The sequence below is a fragment of the Entelurus aequoreus genome, linkage group LG15 (assembly GCF_033978785.1).
Source record: "Entelurus aequoreus isolate RoL-2023_Sb linkage group LG15, RoL_Eaeq_v1.1, whole genome shotgun sequence".
Classification (NCBI taxonomy): Eukaryota; Metazoa; Chordata; class Actinopteri; order Syngnathiformes; family Syngnathidae; genus Entelurus; species Entelurus aequoreus.
Window position 1 is genome coordinate 22,641,951 of NC_084745.1, and position 19,484 is coordinate 22,661,434.

The 19,484-nt window shown below is 40.5% G+C and overlaps 1 protein-coding gene across 2 annotated transcripts in view; it reads right to left on the reverse strand.

Annotated features, from left to right (window-relative positions):
* The window catches only part of jph1a (junctophilin 1a), a 136,902-nt gene that overhangs the window by 77,010 nt on the left and 40,408 nt on the right, over positions 1 to 19,484 (reverse strand). The gene's annotated exons all lie outside the window — the stretch shown is intronic.

Below are 19,484 nucleotides of genomic sequence, written 5' to 3' on the forward strand. Positions count from 1 at the left end.
ATAAATTGAATTAATTAATTAACGATTAGTAAAAAAAAATAAAAAAAATAAAAGGCTCATATTATAATAAATAAAAATATCAAATGTATGATGATTTGACCTGTGTCATTTTTACTTAAGGTGTCAAATCTGTCATTAAAGGGGAACTGCACTTTTTTGCACTTTTGCCCATCATTCACAATCCTTATGTAGAACACACATGTTGTTCTTTTTTTAATGCATTCTAAATAGTATATAAATGCGATTAAAAGTTCGCTTACAATATAGCCTATGAGAGCCGCTCTATTCTGCCTATAAAGCCCTAAAAAACATCCGAACACCTCCATTGAGGTTTCATGCTGTAAGTATTTATGCAATGTAGCAACAGACACATTAAAAAGAAAAAACATTTAATATTTATGTATTTTGCTGATTTTAAGCATTCGCGGCGCATTAATTTAAAAAACGCATCACAGCGTTTTTTTTTCCCCCCCAACAAAATCACTGATTATTATCTCAGGGCATTCAATCGAACAGTCCAGTTGTGATCGATTGAATGCCCTGAGATTACAAAGAGCTGGCGGAATGAGAATATCAGTAGACACTAGGGGTGTAACGGTACGTGTATTTGTATCGAACCGTTTCGGTACGGGGGTTCCGGTTCGGCTTGAAGGTGTACCGAACGAGTTTCGACACGGACATATTAAGTAGCGTAGCGCACGTTGTGTAAACAATGCACACTGAGGCACAACACACGGCATGCTAGCAGCGACCGGGCTAGGACAACATGTAAAAGCCAGAGCTGGAAGACCCTCCTGCCTCGTTAAGATCTCCCGTTTGGGAACACTTCGGCTGCGCGGTGCGATACAACAATGGAGGACGGAGGTTTGTCGACATTGTTCAGCAGCGGTAAGGCATGCTTCTGCCAACACGTCAAACATGCTAACCCATTTGAAGCGGCACCACCCCCAAGTGAACATCGCTTCAACAAAGAGAATGACGAGCAAACGGCTCCCACCTCTTACTGCCAAGTTAGCCAGGCTCCGGGGGAAAGAACAATTAATCTGAGGCTGAGTTGACTTGAAACTGTTTAATGTTGCACTTTTTATATGTAGAAGAAAAGTTTTGTCATGTTATTTAATCTGAGCAACAATTTGAGGCAGTTTAATGTTGATTAACGTGGACCACAACTTAAACAAGTTGAACAACTTATTGGGGTGTTACCATTTAGTGGTCAATTGTACAGAATATGTACTGTACTGTGCAATCTACTAATACAAGTCTGAATCAATCAATCAAAAAAAGCACTTTATATGTAGAAAAGTTTTGTTAAGAAACCATTCTGAGCCTTATCTTATTTAGTTTTTATTTTATATATGTTGACCACATTAACCCTGGCAATGGACCCTGTGTGTATATGTATGTTATGCCATTGTTTACAATTTTGGTAAATAAATAACCAAAAAATGTCTATTTTGTTGTTTTCTTACTGTACCGAAAATGAACCGAACCGTGACCTCTAAACCGAGAAACGTACAGAACCGAAATGTTTGTGTACCGTTACACCCCTAGTAGACACTGATTATTACTCACTGCAGACTTTATGAGCGCCAACAAACATAATAAAATATCACTTACCGTACAATGTCTGCTGTCATTAGGATGCTATATACACTACCGTTCAAAAGTTTGGGGTCACATTGAAATGTCCTTATTTTTGAAGGAAAAGCACTGTACTTTTCAATGAAGATAACTTTAAACTAGTCTTAACTTTAAAGAAATACACTCTATACATTGCTAATGTGGTAAATGACTATTCTAGCTGCAAATGTCTGGTTTTTGGTGCAATATCTACATAGGTGTATAGAGGCCCATTTCCAGCAACTATCACTCCAGTGTTCTAATGGTACAATGTGTTTGCTCATTGGCTCAGAAGGCTAATTGATGATTAGAAAACCCTTGTGCAATCATGTTCACACATCTGAAAACAGTTTAGCTCGTTATAGAAGCTACAAAACTGACCTTCCTTTGAGCAGATTGAGTTTCTGGAGCATCACATTTGTGGGGTCAATTAAACGCTCAAAATGGCCAGAAAAAGATAACTTTCATCTGAAACTCGACAGTCTATTCTTGTTCTTAGAAATGAAGGCTATTCCACAAAATTGTTTGGGTGACCCCAAACTTTTGAACGGTAGTGTATGTTATAGCCCCTTTAAAGACTCATAATACTTACGAAGAAAAGGGGGATAAAACCAAGAGTCTTTTCGTGTCAATCTCGCCATTACCGGGTATAAATTGGCTGTCAAAGTGTACCAACTGGTCGGAATACGTCCTCATCCTTCTACTAACCAGGTGAGAGGCATTATTTATGATCTACAATAAACTTTCACTAGATGATGTCAATAAACTGTAGGTACACAAGCTTGTGATCATGGTGCCGCTATAAATAGTTTGTCTGCGTTAGCGCTTATAATAACAATGTCTCTAATAGTTGGTTAACATTCAAGTCACAAAATGTAAATAGATTGTTGTTGGCGCTTTTTGGATGGTTATTAATTGGGTTTTATAGGCGGAATAGAGGACCTCCCATTGGCTCAGTTGTAAGAAGACTTTTAGCTACATTCATTTCCGATTTAAAATGCATAAAAAGATACATCTGTCGTCATGTCTCTCATAATGTTTGTGAACGATAGGCAAAATTCCCCCCCAAAAAGTGCAGTTCCCCTTTAATAATATTATATGTTATATTAATTGTTTAATAATGAGCGGTTAAGCTGAAGTTTTCTGAAAAAAAAGAGGGCCTAATTTACTAAAGGTTTGCGTGTCCTAGAACAAGTGCAAACTTGATAGCACACGCAAAGCTGATCTACTAAGCGTGTGCAAAGTGGATTGCGTCTGTTAAGTGAGGCCATCCATCCATCCATCTTCTTCCGCTTATCCGAGGTCGGGTCGCGGGGGAAGCAGCCTAAGCAGGGAAGCCAAGACTTCCCTCTCCCTAGCCACTTCGTCCAGCTCTTCCCGGGGGATCCCGAGGCGTTCCCAGGCCAGCCGGGACACATAGTCTTCCCAACGTGTCCTGGGTCTTCCCCGTGACCTCCTACCGGTCGGACGTGCCCTAAACACCTCCCTAGGGAGGCGCTCGGGTGGCATCCTGACCAGATGCCCGAACCACCTCATCTGGCTCCTCTCGATGTGGAGGAGCAGCGGCTTTACTTTGAGCTCCCCCCGGATGGCAGAGCTTCTCACCCTATCTCTAAGGGAGAGCCCCGCCACCCGGCGGAGGAAACTCATTTCCGCCGCTTGTACCCGTGATCTTGTTCTTTCGGTCATAACCCAAAGCTCATGACCATAGGTGAGGATGGGAACGTAGATCGACCTGTAAATTGAGAGCTTTGCCTTCCGGCTCAGCTCCTTCACCACAACGGATCGATACAGCGTCCGCATTACTGAAGACGCCGCACCGATCCGCCTGTCGATCTCAAGATCCACTCTTCCCTCACTTGTGAACAAGACTCCAAGGTACTTGAACTCCTCCACTTGGGGCAGGGTCTCCTCCGCAACCCGGAGATGGCACTCCACCCTTTTCCGGGCGAGAACCATGGACTCGGACTTGGAGGTGCTGATTCTCATCCCAGTCGCTTCACACTCAGCTGCGAACCGATCCAGTGAGAGCTGAAGACCCTGGCCAGATGAAGCCATCAGGACCACATCATCTGCAAAAAGCAGAGACCTAATCCTGCAGCCACCAAACCAGATCCCCTCAACGCTTTGACTGCGCCTAGAAATTCCGTCCATAAAAGTTATGAACAGAATCGGTGACACAGGGCAGCCTTGGCGGAGTCCAACCCTCACTGGAAACGTGTCCGACTTACTGCCGGCAATGCGGACCAAGCTCTGGCACTGATCATACAGGGAGCGGACCGCCACAATCAGACAGTCCGATACCCCATACTCTCTGAGCACTCTCCACAGGACTTCCCAAGGGACACGGTCGAATCCCTTCTCCAAGTCCACAAAACACATGTAGATTGGTTGGGCAAACTCCCATGCACCCTCAAGGACCCTGCCGAGAGTATAGAGCTGGTCCACAGTTCCACGACCAGGACGAAAACCACACTGTTCCTCCTGAATCCGAGGTTCGACTATCCGGCGTAGCCTCCTCTCCAGTACACCTGAATAGACCTTACCGGGAAGGCTGAGGAGTGCGATCCCACGATAGTTAGAACACACCCTCCGGTTCCCCTTCTTAAAGAGAGGAACCACCACCCCGGTCTGCCAATCCAGAGGTACCGCCCCCGATGTCCACGCGATACTGCAGAGTCTTGTCAACCAAGACAGCCCCACAGCATCCAGAGCCTTAAGGAACTCCGGGCGGCTCTCATCCACCCCCGGGGCCTTGCCACCGAGGAGCTTTTTAACTACCTCAGCAACCTCAGCCCCAGAAATAGGAGAGCCAACCACAGATTCCACAGGCACTGCTTCCTCTTAGGAAGACGTGTTGGTGGGATTGAGGATGTCTTCGAAGTATTCCCTCCACCGATCCACAACATCCGCAGTCGAGGTCAGCAGAACACCATCCTCACCATACACGGTGTTGATAGTGCACTGCTTCCCCTTCCTGAAGCGGCGGATGGTGGTCCAGAATCGCTTCGAAGCCGTCCGGAAGGCGTTTTCCATGGCTTCCCGAACTCCTCCCATGTCCGAGTTTTTTCCTCCGCGACCGCTGAAGCCGCACACCGCTTGGCCTGTCCGCTGCCTCAGGAGTCCCATGAGCCAAAAGAACCCGATAGGACTCCTTCCTTAAGTGAGGCGTGCCATATATATGCTGATCATCAAAATGCCCACAATACTTGGAGAGAAAATTCAAATATATTACACAGCATTCGCAATGTGATTTATCAATACTCATCCCCGTTTTGGAAGCTCTATTTTGTGTTTTATTTTGGGCTTTTAAAAAGAACACACAAACTGACAGTTTCACACACGGCTGTGAGAGAGGAGAGCTCACGTTGCAAAGTCAAACGATGGAGAGAAAATCCTCTGTCCTAGTGTACATTTCAACATATTTGAATGATCAGAAATCAATATATTAGACATATTCAGCAACATCCTTTTATAATTTCATAGCTGCCACATTACATAGGCTGGTTAAAACATTCAATTGATGTGTTTTGGTGTCATTTAAAATGTTTTAATGACATGTGTTTTTTCATAGAATATATATTACTAACACGTATCCTATATGAACAAAGCTTCTCTTCTTTAGCAGGAGAAGGTTCTCCCATCCCATGCACCTTCAGCATTAAAAAATCGACAGAAAGTGGTGTCAAAGTAGATGCATTGCACTACTGCTTCTAAAATGTCCATAAAAATAATAAGGTGGACTGCAACACTTTTCAATTGTACACACAGTGTTAGTAGATGGCACAAAATATGCTCACTAATGGTACACACACTTGTATTGTTTGCGCACAATGTTTAGCGCAGGGGTGGGCAATTAATTTTTACCGGGGGCCGCATGAGCAACCCGAGCACTGCCGGAGGGCCACATCAACAATATTTCAATTAAATTTTGCTCAATATTATTTTTTATATATACCTTAAGATACATAATAATAATAATAATAATAATAATAATAATAATAATAATAATTAATAATAATAGTAATACTTCAACATAGTGTGTGTAACATCATTCCATGACTAATATAAATAAATTAACATTAATAATAAATGACAGTAAAATAAGCACACGTATGACTGAGGAGTCATAGTGTAACTTTGTGTGGTGTTTGAGTTGTCCGACTTTTTGTGTGGCCATGAACGCACCAGTGGTTTAGTGCTATGCGTGTTGGTGACAGATGACAAGTTGGTTTTGGCCTGGTTTGTACGGCAGAAAATGACTAGTTTTTCGAGATAGAATTGTTTTACTCATGTTTTTGGTGTGGTTATGTCCGAATATAAACAGTTTTGCTCAATAAAGTGATCGATATAATTCCTGTCCTCGAAGCATCTCGATAGACGTTACAATAATTGAACGGTGTTCAATTGAGCGGTGTTGACGAACACCGTTAGGGCCGCTTGTTGTCACTGTCACTCAAAGTTGCATTGCAAAATTACATAGAATAAATATGTTTATTTTGTTTAGAATTCAGATGGGATTTGATTTGGTGCGCGGCATATATTTGCTGCGCGCAGCGGACGCTTGAGCAGTGCGCAATTGTGCAGGCACGCACCTTAGAGGGAACATTGCTTGGCAGTCCATGTCTTGTTGGAAACACGGCATTCATCATCAACTTTTCTCTTTTTAGCGTCTCGGGTGTAAACCGTGCATCACTTGTCGCTGCATGTGCACCTTCACTCGCAGGTTACACACGGACACACGCCCATAAATAATACTTTTCAAAATAAAAGCAGCACAGTTGTATTGCGCGCACGACATAGATGTTTTTTCAACTTTATTTTGTAATTTGTGATTGCAGCTGTTCACATTCACTCACAATCACGCACACGTCCACACGGAAGTAATACAAATAACGATTTTCAAAACAAAAGCAGCACTGTTGTATTGCACACTCGACATAGATACTTTTTAAAATGTATTTTGTAATTTATAATTGGCCTCACGCGGGCCGGACAGGGACGCACAAAGGGCCGGATGCGGGCCGCGGGCCGCAGAATTCCCAGGTCTGGTTTAGCGCAAGGTATTTAGATCTTAGTAAATCAGGTCCATAATGTACACATCCAAAAAAATTATTAAGCTAATTTATTTATAATATTTGTCAAAGTAAGTTTTTTTTATTGCCGCCCCTCAGAGGACACGGATCACTTCAAAAATGTTTTGCCCTAACTTAAACTTGTATTAAGTATTTTAAAAAAACATAAAAAGACCTTGTGATGAATTTTGACCTTTATGACTTAAATGTTGTCACAATGTTGGATACTCGTGTTAAACAATGTCAAACCATAGGGTTCATGCATTTTGGCGTGAGCTTGTGCACAGTTTTGGATGCCTCTTATTGCGAGGTTTTGCATTCTGTCTGCATCGTGACGCAACAGCGAGGTGGACATACTAATTTGGACTTTAAGTAAAGCTATAAGCCAGAGGGAGAGGTGCTCTTCTAGAGACAGGGGGGAGGGAGCTTCAGGCTATAAAAAAACATAAAAAAAGTAGGATAAAGCATTATTTTTATGTAGTAATAGCATGCGCATAATACCACCGACAAGCAACATGCAGTGAAAAAAAATCCAAGATGGCCGACAGGACTGTCTTTTGTTTATCTGCTTGTCAATGTGCTCTGAGTTTTTTTTATCTGTTTTAGTCTCTTTTTACCCATTCTAAGTAAATTTCAGTATTTTTAAGCTTAACCATTGATGAAGGAAGGCTTACTTCCAAAAAGTGGCTTTTCTGACTGCTGTTGTTTCTGACAGCCGGGATGTTTGCTAGCTGAAATTTTGGCCTTCCACCTGCCACAACCTGGGTCTATCCTAGCTTTGGCCTGGCTTTCCACTGCCTACAAGCTTCATCTTGGCCTTCCATCTGCCACAGCCTGGATCTATCTTAGCCTCAGCTTAAGCCTTCCACTGCCTACAGTCTGGGTCTGCAAGTTTCATCTCGGCATTCCACCTGCCGCCCTGGATCTATCCTAGCCTCAGGCTGGCTAAGGCTGGGCCTCTGCTAGACTAAGCTTGGCCTTCCAACTGTTGTAGCCTGGACATCTGAATTTTGAATATGGGACTTGGGTAGGTAGTAAAACAATTAACAATGATGTTGACAAAAGCTCTCTATTTAATATTCATGCTTTTTCCTGGACTTGTTTTCCGCAATTGTGGTGGGGTACCTGACCAGGTGCTCCACCAACCTTTTAACTCTACCGAACACAATAACAATAACCTGATCCTTCAAAATTACATAATTTATACAAAGGTTATTGATGTCTCATGTGGGTCAGTGCTAAATAATTCTAACCAGTTTCATTTATGGTGTATTCCATCCATCCATTTTCTACCGCTTGTCCCTTTTGGGGTCGCGGGGGTGCTGGAGCCTATCCCAGCTGCATTCGGGCGTTAGGCGGAGTACACCCTGGACAAGTACCCACCTCATCGCAGGGCCAACACATAGACAGTCTGTGGTAAATAGATGCTTTACTCCTTCTGAAGTCACACATTTTGACATTGTGAAGCCAAATAATGTTTTCATCAGGTTACCTTGTAATATGAAAAAGAAAATCTTTATATTGCTCTTACTTCTGCTATCAGACAATATGCAACCAAATCCAGGCCCAGCTTTATACAACATTTGTACTCCTGATGACTTTGGAGCTAGGTTAGGCCTCGGTTTAGACTTATTCAAAATCTGGATTCAAACAACCAATGCAGACATCCTTATCTTATCAGAAACGTGGCTAGGTAAAGCAGTCTCTGCTATAATGCGGTTGCTATAAATGGATATGTCTTCCGATGCGATCGTCCTCGAAAAGGTGGAGGAGTGGCTATGTATATAAAAAACAATTTAATGTTACCCTATTTTCATCACTGTCAATCACTTAACACTTTGAACTCCTTGCCCTGCAGCTTGAATTCTCGCATGGCCAACCCCTCGCAATTGTAGGGTGTTAGACCTCCCTCTGCCTCCACTGAAGCCCTTGCCTCTCTTGCATCCTTTGAGTGGGTTAAATGCTAGGGAACTTCTCTTGGTTGGTGATTTAAATTTTGATTGGTTGACTTCCTCTTCTGATAACCTTAAAGCTGTATGCAACTCACTAAACTCAATTAATCACTTCCCCAACTTGACCCAATACTAAAAACCCATCAACATAATCTTTACTTGGTCTAATCCTAACCAACACTCCTGACTTGAGTGATAATTGTACAAGTGCAGCTGTAAGAAACTGCAAGCTTCCAAAATCAAAACCCACTATTACATGCAAAAGAGATATTAAACATTTTTGCCTTCCAGCTTTTATATACGACTTAGCAGCCTTTCAGTGGAACAGATGACGTTGAGATAGCGTTTGAATACTTTTATAATGAATTTCAACATATAGTCAATAAACATGCTCCCTTTCGAAAATTTAGAGCTAAAGGTCGAAATAATCCCTGGTTTTCCTCTGAAATTGGAAACCTCAAAGAGAGAGACGTTGCTTGGGCCAGGGGCTCGAAAAACAAAGACAGAGGTTGACTGGCTAAGCTTTCGGCAACTTAGAAATAAATGTACTTCGCTTATTAAGAGAGCAAAGTCTGACTTTTACCTGCACAAATGCAAAAAACATATAAATGACCCCAAAAAGTCTTGGCAAACCATAAACGTTTCTTTAAATCATGCGGCAATAAATGACTTTCCAAGTTCTTTAATTACTCAATCTGGCACTTTGTCTGATAAGACAGCTATTTCAAATTGTTTCAATGAGTATTTTATTTCTGCCTGGTCCTTGTTTGAGTTGTTGAATCCTCAATTGTCAAATTTTGATCTGAATATTGCTAATATACAAAATACACTGCAGGCTGTAAATAGACGCAGCACCTGCACTTTTGAGTTCACACCTGTATTAGTATCTGAGGCACTAAAGAGCCTGGACACAAGTAAACCAGCAAGACCTAACCAAATTGAACCCTTTTTCTTAAAATTGGCTGCTGATTTTGTTGCTGAGCCTCTCTCGCATATTTTTAACCTAAGTCTAACAAGTAAAAGCATTCCAAAAATCTGGAAATCGACTTTTGTTCTTCCCCTGCAAATATAAGTAATTACAGACCAATTTGTAAATTATGCATTTTAGCAAAATTGTTTGAGAAGATCATCAGTAACCAGCTGAAGGATTTTTGTAGAATTAAACAATATTTTATCTTCTTTTCAATCTGGTTTTAGAAAACAGCATGGTAGTATTACAGCTGCACTTAAGGTCCTAAATGATTTTATCGAGGCTCTAGACGGCAATAAATATTGTGTCGCTCTATTTATTGATTTGTCTAAAGCATGTGACACAGTAGACCAGTCTGTTAACTCAAGCCCTTCATCACATTGGATTGTCTATTGCAGGGGTCACCAACGCGGTGCCCGCGGGCACCAGGTCGTATGGACCAGATGAGTCGCCCGCGGGCCTGTTCTAAAAAAAAAAAAAATAAATAAAAATTTTTTTTTTTTAAATTAAAATTAATTTTTTTTGGTTTTTTTTAAATTAAATCTACATAGAAAAAACACAAGATACACTTTTAATCAGTGCATCAACCCAAACAACCTCCCCCATGCACACTCATCCACACCCACTCACACAAAATGGGTTATTTCTTTCTGCTACCAATATTCTTCCAAGATGGTCTTCCAATATTCTTCCAAGATGGCTGCGCTTCAGAGCAGCGGCTTCGTGCGAGCGCTCCTGGAAGTGAGGGCAAAAATACCCCTCAATTCAGTCAATTTCATGGCTGGCTCACAGCGTGTTCACTCCGTGATCACTTACGACCGACTTACAATTCTGGATGTGGAGAGATCGGGCCATTTTGGGCTGATAGATGCGTGTACGATGGACCTGCTCGCTAGCTTGGGAATTCTCCGCGAGCTACATCCAGCAGTGGCCTTTGAAGCAGCGGCGTCGACTACCAGCGGAGACGGTCAGCGAAAGAGACGTAAGCGGTGCGCTCGGAAGCAGAAGCGGGGGTGTCGGGCGGGGCTAACAACAAAGCTAAATGCTTTGTTGTTAGCGGGGCTAACGAAAAAGCTAAATGCTAATCCACAAAGAAGCGCTAATAAGGAGTCTGTTAAGCTAGAACTAGCCAGCGCCAGGCTGGATAATCCCTGCACACATAGCAATTCTTCTAGAATAATATACAACTCACATAATGTTTTTTCTGCGTCAGAGGTGGACATGCATTTTACTGAGGTGGCAAACAATCTAAAAATTCCTGTCATATCAATTCCTAGATATGGTCGAAATTATTTAAAGTGCACTATGCATAATAAACGTAACATTATTAATATTGCTACTACGGATACTTTCAACAAAAACTCCTCAAAACAGCCCACTACCTATAATATGGGCTTTTTAAACATAAGGTCATTGTCTTCCAAAACGTTATTAGTTAATGAAGTCATCAGAGACAACAATCTTGATGTCGTTGGTTTAGCCGAGACCTGGCTCAAACCAGACGAATTTTTTGCGCTGGGTGAGGCGTCTCCTCCTGGCTATGCGGGAACGCATATTGCCCGCCCCATTAAAAGGGGTGGGGGTGTTGCACTAATATACAACAAAAACTTTAGCCTTACCTCGGACCTAAATAATAAATATAACTCGTTTGAGGTGCTCACTATGAGGTTTGTCACACCGCTGCCTCTGCACCTGGCTGTCATCTACCGCCCCCCAGGGCCCTATTCGGACTTTATCAATGAATTTTCAGAGTTCGTTGCTGATCTAGTGACGCACGCCGACAATATAATCATAATGGGAGACTTTAACATCCATATGAATACCCCATCGGACCCTCCATGCGTGGCGCTCCAGACTATAATTGATAGCTGTGGTCTTACACAAATAATAAATGAACCCACGCATCGCAACGGTAATACGATAGATCTAGTGCTTGTCAGGGGTGTCACCACCTCCAAAGTTACGATACTCCCGTACACTAAAGAAATGTCCGATCATTACCTTATAAAATTCGAAGTTCGGACTCATTGTCAACAAACTAATAATAATAATAATAACTACTATAGCAGCCGCAACATTAATACTGCCACAACGACGACTCTTACTGACCTACTGCCTTCAGTAATGGCACCTTTCCCAAATTATGTGGGCTCTATTGATAACCTCACTAACAACTTTAACGACGCCCTGCGCGACACCATTGATATTGTAGCACCGCTAAAGCTAAAAAGGGCCCCTAAAAGGCGTACCCCATGGTTTACAGAAGAAACTAAAGCCCAGAAATTATCATGTAGAAAGCTGGAACGCAAATGGCGTGCGACTAAACTTGAGGTTTTCCATCAAGCATGGTGTGACAGTTTAATAACTTATAAACGCATGCTTACCTCAGCTAAAGCTAAATATTACTCAAATCTCATCCACCTCAACAAAAATGATCCTAAATTTTTGTTTAGTACAGTAGCATCGCTAACCCAACAAGGGACTCCTCCCAGTAGCTCCACCCACTCAGCAGATGACTTTATGAATTTCTTTAATAAGAAAATTGAACTCATCAGAAAAGAGATTAAAGACAATGCATCCCAGCCACAACTGGGTTCTATTAACACAAATATGACTGTATATACGACGGACATTGCCCTCCAAAATAGTTTCTCTCTCTTTGATGAAATAACATTGGAGGAATTGTTAAAATGTGTAAATGGGACAAAACAAACAACATGTTTACTTGACCCAATTCCTGGGAAACTTATCAAGGAGCTTTTTGTTTTATTAGGTCCATCAGTGTTAAATATTATAAACCTATCACTTTCCTCTGGTACTGTTCCTCTAGCATTCAAAAAAGCGGTTATTCATCCTCTACTCAAAAGACCTAACCTCGATCCTGACCTCATGGTGAACTACCGGCCGGTGTCCCACCTACCGTTTATCTCGAAAATTCTCGAAAAAATTGTCGCACAGCAGCTAAATGAACACTTAGTGACTAACAATCTCTGTGAACCTTTTCAATCCGGTTTCAGGGCAAATCACTCTACGGAGACAGCCCTCGCAAAAATGACTAATGATCTATTGCTGACGATGGATTCTGATGCTTCATCTATGTTGCTGCTTCTTGATCTTAGCGCCGCTTTCGATACTGTTGATCATAATATTTTATTAGAGCGTATCAAAACGCGTATTGGGATGTCAGACTTAGCCTTGTCTTGGTTTAACTCTTATCTTACTGACAGGATGCAGTGTGTCTCCCATAACAATGTGACCTCGGACTATGTTAAGGTAACGTGCGGAGTTCCCCAGGGTTCAGTTCTTGGCCCTGCACTCTTTAGTATTTACATGCTGCCGCTAGGTGACATTATACGCAAATACGGTGTTAGCTTTCACTGTTATGCTGATGACACCCAACTCTACATGCCCCTAAAGCTGACCAACACGCCGGATTGTAGTCAGCTGGAGGCGTGTCTTAATGAAATTAAACAATGGATGTCCGCTAACTTTTTGCAACTCAACGCTAAGAAAACGGAAATGCTGATTATCGGTCCTGCTCAACACCAACATCTATTTAATAATACCACCTTAACATTTGACAACCAAACAATTAAACAAGGCGACTCGGTAAAGAATCTGGGTATTATCTTCGACCCAACTCTCTCGTTTGAGTCACACATTAAGAGTGTTACTAAAACGGCCTTCTTTCATCTCCGTAATATCGCTAAAATTCGTTCCATCTTGTCCACTAGCGACGCTGAGATCATTATTCATGCGTTCGTTACATCTCGTCTCGATTACTGTAACGTATTATTTTCGGGCCTCCCTATGTCTAGCATTAAAAGATTACAGATGGTACAAAATGCGGCTGCTAGACTTTTGACAAAAACAAGAAAGTTTGATCATATTACGCCTATACTGGCTCACTTGCACTGGCTTCCTGTGCACCTAAGATGCGACTTTAAGGTTTTACTACTTACGTATAAAATACTACACGGTCAAGCTCCTGCCTATCTTGACGATTGTATTGTACCATATGTCCCGGCAAGAAATCTGCGTTCAAAGAACTCCGGCTTATTAGTGATTCCCAGAGCCCAAAAAAAGTCTGCGGGCTATAGAGCGTTTTCTATTCGGGCTCCAATACTATGGAATGCCCTCCCGGTAACAGTTAGAGATGCTAACTCAGTAGAAGCATTTAAGTCTCATCTTAAAACTCATTTGTATACTCTAGCCTTTAAATAGACTCCCTTTTTAGACCAGTTGATCTGCCGTTTCTTTTCTTTTCTTTTCTACTCTGCTCCGGGGTGGACCGCTAGCCTGTCCATCAGATGGGGACATCTCTACGCTGCTGACCCGTCTCCACTCGGGATGGTTCCCGCTGGCCCCACCATGGACTGGACTTTCGCTGATGTGTTGGACTTTCACAATATTATATCAGACCCACTCGACACCGAGAATGTCGTTGTGGCTTGTACAGCCCTTTGAGACACTAGTGATTTAGGGCTATATAAATAAACATTGATTGATTGATTGATGATTCTGGTTCCCACAACATAGAAAAACACATCTGCAAGGGACACAGTCCCTGAAGCACACATGATTGTATAGGCTGCTGGTCCACTAACATTTTCATTAATTACTATTTTTTATGTAATTATTTTTATATTGTTTCACTTTCTTTTTTATCCAAGAAAATGTTTTTTATTTATTTATCTTATTTTATTTTATTTTTTAAAAAAGGGCCTTATCTTCAACAGACCAGGTTGTCAATGAAATTAGATTTGTTTAAAGAGTTTTTTTAAACCAGGCCCAGTCCAGATAATGTCCAAGTCGGACTCAGCAACACACACCTTCATTCATGTACACAGAAAAAAATTAGGGAACACAACAGATTGCATATACTTTATAAACAAAATTACATTTTCAAAATAAGCATTTATGTACAGTCCAGATTATGTCCGGGTCACTCAAATTAGGGAACACAACAACAGATATCATATAATCTATAAACATAATTATACTTTCAAAATAAGCCTTTGAGGACTTCTCATCTTTTTTTTAATGTTTTTTGGCATCATTATCGTTTTCAACCATGTAACTTTCTAAAGTTAGAAAATACTGAATAAATGTTTTAGAGAAAGTAATACTAAGTGAATATCTGTTTTTGGCCTTAAAAATAAACATTTTACCGAGTACTATAATTAAATTGACTAAATCATGATTGTCAATGAACTCTCCTAAAATAACAGAAACCACATTAAGCTTCATAAACAAACCAATCCTTAAACAAATTTTTTCAACTTCCACCCAAAACAAAGACACAATATGACAATACCAAAACCAATGCAGGGTGGATTCAGGCTCCTGACAACAAAATCGGCAATCATCTGACTCTGTCACATTCCATAATTTTAACATTTTCCCTGTGGGTAAGAAGTTATAAATAATTGTAATTTGAAAATAACGATTTTGCACATCGATAGTGGTTTTATAGATTAGTTTGAATATGGCATCCCATGGCAACGGGCAGTCAAAAAAGTCCTCCCATTTTCCATTTGTGTTGTATGAGGCAGCCTTCAAAGATTTCTTTATTAAATAAAAATTATATATTTTTCTATTTACTTTAGTTCCTTTTTGCCAACTATAATTTCTTATTAGAGGTTTACAAACTAATAATTTAGTAGTTCCATAATTAATTATTAGTTTCCATCTTTTCCCAATTACTCCAGTTAGTTGATAAAATGAAAAGCTTGAGCAAGCATCACCATACATAGCTCTAAATTCATCATACTTCATAATTTTACCATTCTCATTGATAATATCATTGACAAAAATGATTCCTCTTTCAAACATATTTTTCCAAAAGAAAGGCTTTCCATCTATTACAATATTAGAGTTCATCCATATTAACTGCTGCAAAATATCGTCTCTTTTTTCTGGCACATAAAATTGAAAACACCACTATGAGTGGATTGTTTCCTTTATGAACCCCGCCATGTTTCCCAGCAGACTCTCTGGGGGGGATCACTTGTAAAAAAGGATACAATTTCTTTTGATACAGTACATGTTTTTTGTCCAACAGGACATTTGTGTACCACTCAATGTTTAAATACATCTTTGGAACAATTGATGCTTTTAAAGACAGACACATAGCTTCAAGGTTGAGAAGTTTCAGGCCCCCATATTCATACTCTTTGTACAAAACCTTTCTTTTAATCTATTCTGGTTTGCCGTTCCAGACAAAATCGAAGACCCTCCGCTCATAAATCTTAAAAAAGTTTTGTGATGGAGCTGGTAATGACAAAAACAATTAAATAAATTGAGGAATAATTAACGAGTTGGCAATAGACATTTTACCATACAAGGTTAGGGATTTCCCTTTCCATAATTGCATAATTTTGTCCAGCTTTCTTAGTCGATTATCATAATTTACTGAGCCTAAATCTTCCAGATTTTCTGGGACAACAACACCAAGTATGTTAACTGGTCCATCTGTCCACAAAACAGGCACTTTGCATTCCATTCGAAAGGACGTTCCCTTTAGATTTCCGATCCTTAACATTTTACATTTATCATAATTAAGCTTAAGGCCAGATTGCTGTGAAAATATGTCCAAAAGATTAAGAAGGTTCTGCAAACAATGAGGAAAAATCTTATCTTTGTGAATCAGCCTTTTCTGACATGAACTTCATCAAGAACAAACACAGAACACGCCTCACTGAAGCACATCTGCAAGACTCACTCAGAGTTGCAGTGTCAAGTTACACACCAGAGTACAACACACTAGTTAACAGCATGCAATGTCAGGCTTCCCACTAACTGACAAAGAAACAGATAACAGATTTGGTGTCCAGTTCAAAGTGTGACATGATTTAAAAATTTGAGAGTTTACTTTTGTATTTTACATGAGTTATTATTTGTACAAACATGGTGCAAAGTAATTCATGATTTCTTAAAAAATATTAGTGGCTAGCTAGTTAAAATGGGACATTGTGATTTCACAAGACTGTCTTAGAAGTGATCATTTGAAAATGTTCAATTTGAAAAATGTGCACTTAGAGAAAATATAAAAATAAAGTGTTGCATATTGATATTTATCTGTTTCTATATATATTTATTGTGAGAAATCATTAAGATGATCAGTGTTTCCACAAAGATAAATATCATTAATTATTAATAATAACAGAGTTAAAGGTAAATTGAGCAAATTGGCTACTTCTGGCAATTTATTTAAGTGTGTATCTAACTGGTAGCCCTTCGCATTAATCAGTACCCAAGAAGAAGCCCTTGGTTTCAAAAAGGTTGGTGACCCCTGGTCTATTGTCTATCTTTTCAGCAGAACACAATGTGTACAGGTGGCTGAGACGACCCCTTCATTACTTGACATTACCAAAGGAGTTCCACAATGCTCAGTGCTGGGGCTCATTTTATTTTTTATCTACATAAATAATCTTTTTAACAATTTGTCAAATGCAATGTACCATTTTTATGCAGACGACACCATTATTTATTGCTGTTCAACCTCCATCACTCAGACTTTTGAGTTTTTATTAACTGCTTCTAATGCCATCCAGGCTTGCTTATTTGATCATAAATTGGTTTTAAATACAGATAAAAGTGTGCTAATGGTTTTCTCCCATTCAAGGGTGCTACCGGAAAACATTCCAAATATTGTAACATCAAAAGGAAACCCTAAAGAGCAGGTCTTAAATTACAAGTACTTGGGTTTTACTCTTGACCAGGAGCTTTCCATGTTAACAACTTGATCTCTAAGCTTAGGGTAAAGCTTGGTTTCTTTATTAGAAATAAAAACTGCTTCTCTCTTAAGGTCAGAAAAAAAATTGGTGACAGTGACTATCTTCCTCGTAACTGATTATGGAAATGTGCTTTATTTTAGTGCTTCATTTAAATGCCTCCAGTTCTAGGACACTGTTTTTCACTCAGCACTAAGATTTGCTACTGGCTGTCGTCGTCTCACCCACCTGTCAACTGTATGTGAAATCAGACGTATATTCATTGAGTGCATGCAGATACACATATTGGCTGACTATCATTTATAAGGCTCTAGTAGGTTTAATGCCTCCATACTTGTGTACTTTTTTACAAAAAAAACAGCATTACATTATAACAATTTGTATGCTTTAACTGTTTCTTGTGTATGGACTGAATTTGGCAAAAAAGCTTTTAGCATTGCTGTCCCTCTGGCATGGAATACAATATAATTGAAACTGAAACTTTCTGAACTACTTTCATTTAGAGCCTTCCGTTCTACCCTAAGTCACAGACGGCGTGAGACATTTGCACAGTGCCTGTGTTTTTAAAGGTGTAAATCTTAATTGTTTAATTGTTTTACAGTTCCCTTTTATGCCTTTTTAAAGGCCTACTGAAACCCACTACTACCGACCACACAGTCTGATAGTTTATATATCAATGATGAAATCTTAACATTGTAACACATACCAATACGGCCGGGTTAACTTATAAAGTGCAATTTTAAATTTCCCGGGAAATATCCGGCTGAAACGTCTCGGTATGATGACGTATGCGCGTGACGTAGTCAGTTAAACGGAAGTATTGGTACCCCGTAGAATCCTATACAAAAAGCTCTGTTTTCATTTCATAATTCCACAGTATTCTGGACATCTGTGTTGGTGAATCTTTTGCAATTTGTTTAATGAACAATGAAGGCTGCAAAGAAGAAAGTTGTAGGTGGGATCGGTGTATTAGCGGCGGACTACAGCAACACAACCGGAGGACTTTGTTGGAGAGCAGACGCGCTAGCCGGTGACCTCACCTTGACTTCCTACGTCTCCTGGCCTCCAACCGCATCTATGATCGGGTGAAGTCCTTCGTCGGACCGTCGGTCGCTGGAACGCAGGTGAGCACGGGTGTTGATGAGCAGATGAAGGCTGGCTGGCGTAGGTGGAGAGCTAATGTTTTTAGCATAGCTCTGTGAGGTCCGGTTGCTAAGTTAGCTTCATTAGCATCGTTAGCACAGCATTGTTAACCTTCGCCAGCCTGGAAAGCATTAACCGTGTATTTACATGTCCACGGTTTAATAGTATTGTTGATTTTCTATCTATCCTTCCAGTCAGGGGTTTATTTCTTTTGTTTCTATATGCAGTTAAAGCACGATGGTATCACGTTAGCTTGTAGCTAAAGTGTTTCACCAATGTATTGTCGTGGAGATAAAAGTCACTGTGAATGTCCATTTCGCGTTCTCGACTCTCATTTTCAAGAGGATATAGTATCCGAGGTGGTTTAAAATACAAATCCGTGATCCACAATAGAAAAAGGAGAGAGTGTGGAATCCAATGAGCCAGCTTGTACCTAAGTTACGGTCAGAGCGAAAAAAGATATGTCTTGAACTGCACTCTAACGTTCCTCATCCACAAATCTTTCATCCTCGCTCAAATTAATTGGGAAATCGTCGCTTTCTCGGTCCGAATCGCTCTCACTCCTGGCCGCCATCACTGTAAACAATAGGGAACTTTGCGGAAATGTTCAGCTGACTACGTCACGCTCCTTCCGGTAGGGGCAAGGCTTTTTTTTGTCAGGTACCAAAAGTTGCGATCTTTATCGTGGTTGTTCTCTACTAAATCCTTTCAGCAATAATATGGCAATATCGCGAAATGATCAAGTATGACACATAGAATAGATCTGCTATCCCCGCTTAAATAAAAAAATTTCATTTCAGTAGGCCTTTAAATGTATGTCTTAACGTAATACTTTTCTAAAACTGCTCTGTGACATGTGCTACTGACCTCTTGGCCAGGTCAGCCTTGTGAAAGAGACCTTGATCTCAATGGGTTTCTTATCTGGTTAAATAAAGGTAAGTGCTGCTAAAAGCAGCTTCTTTATGCACAGTCTGAATTGATCAGTGTG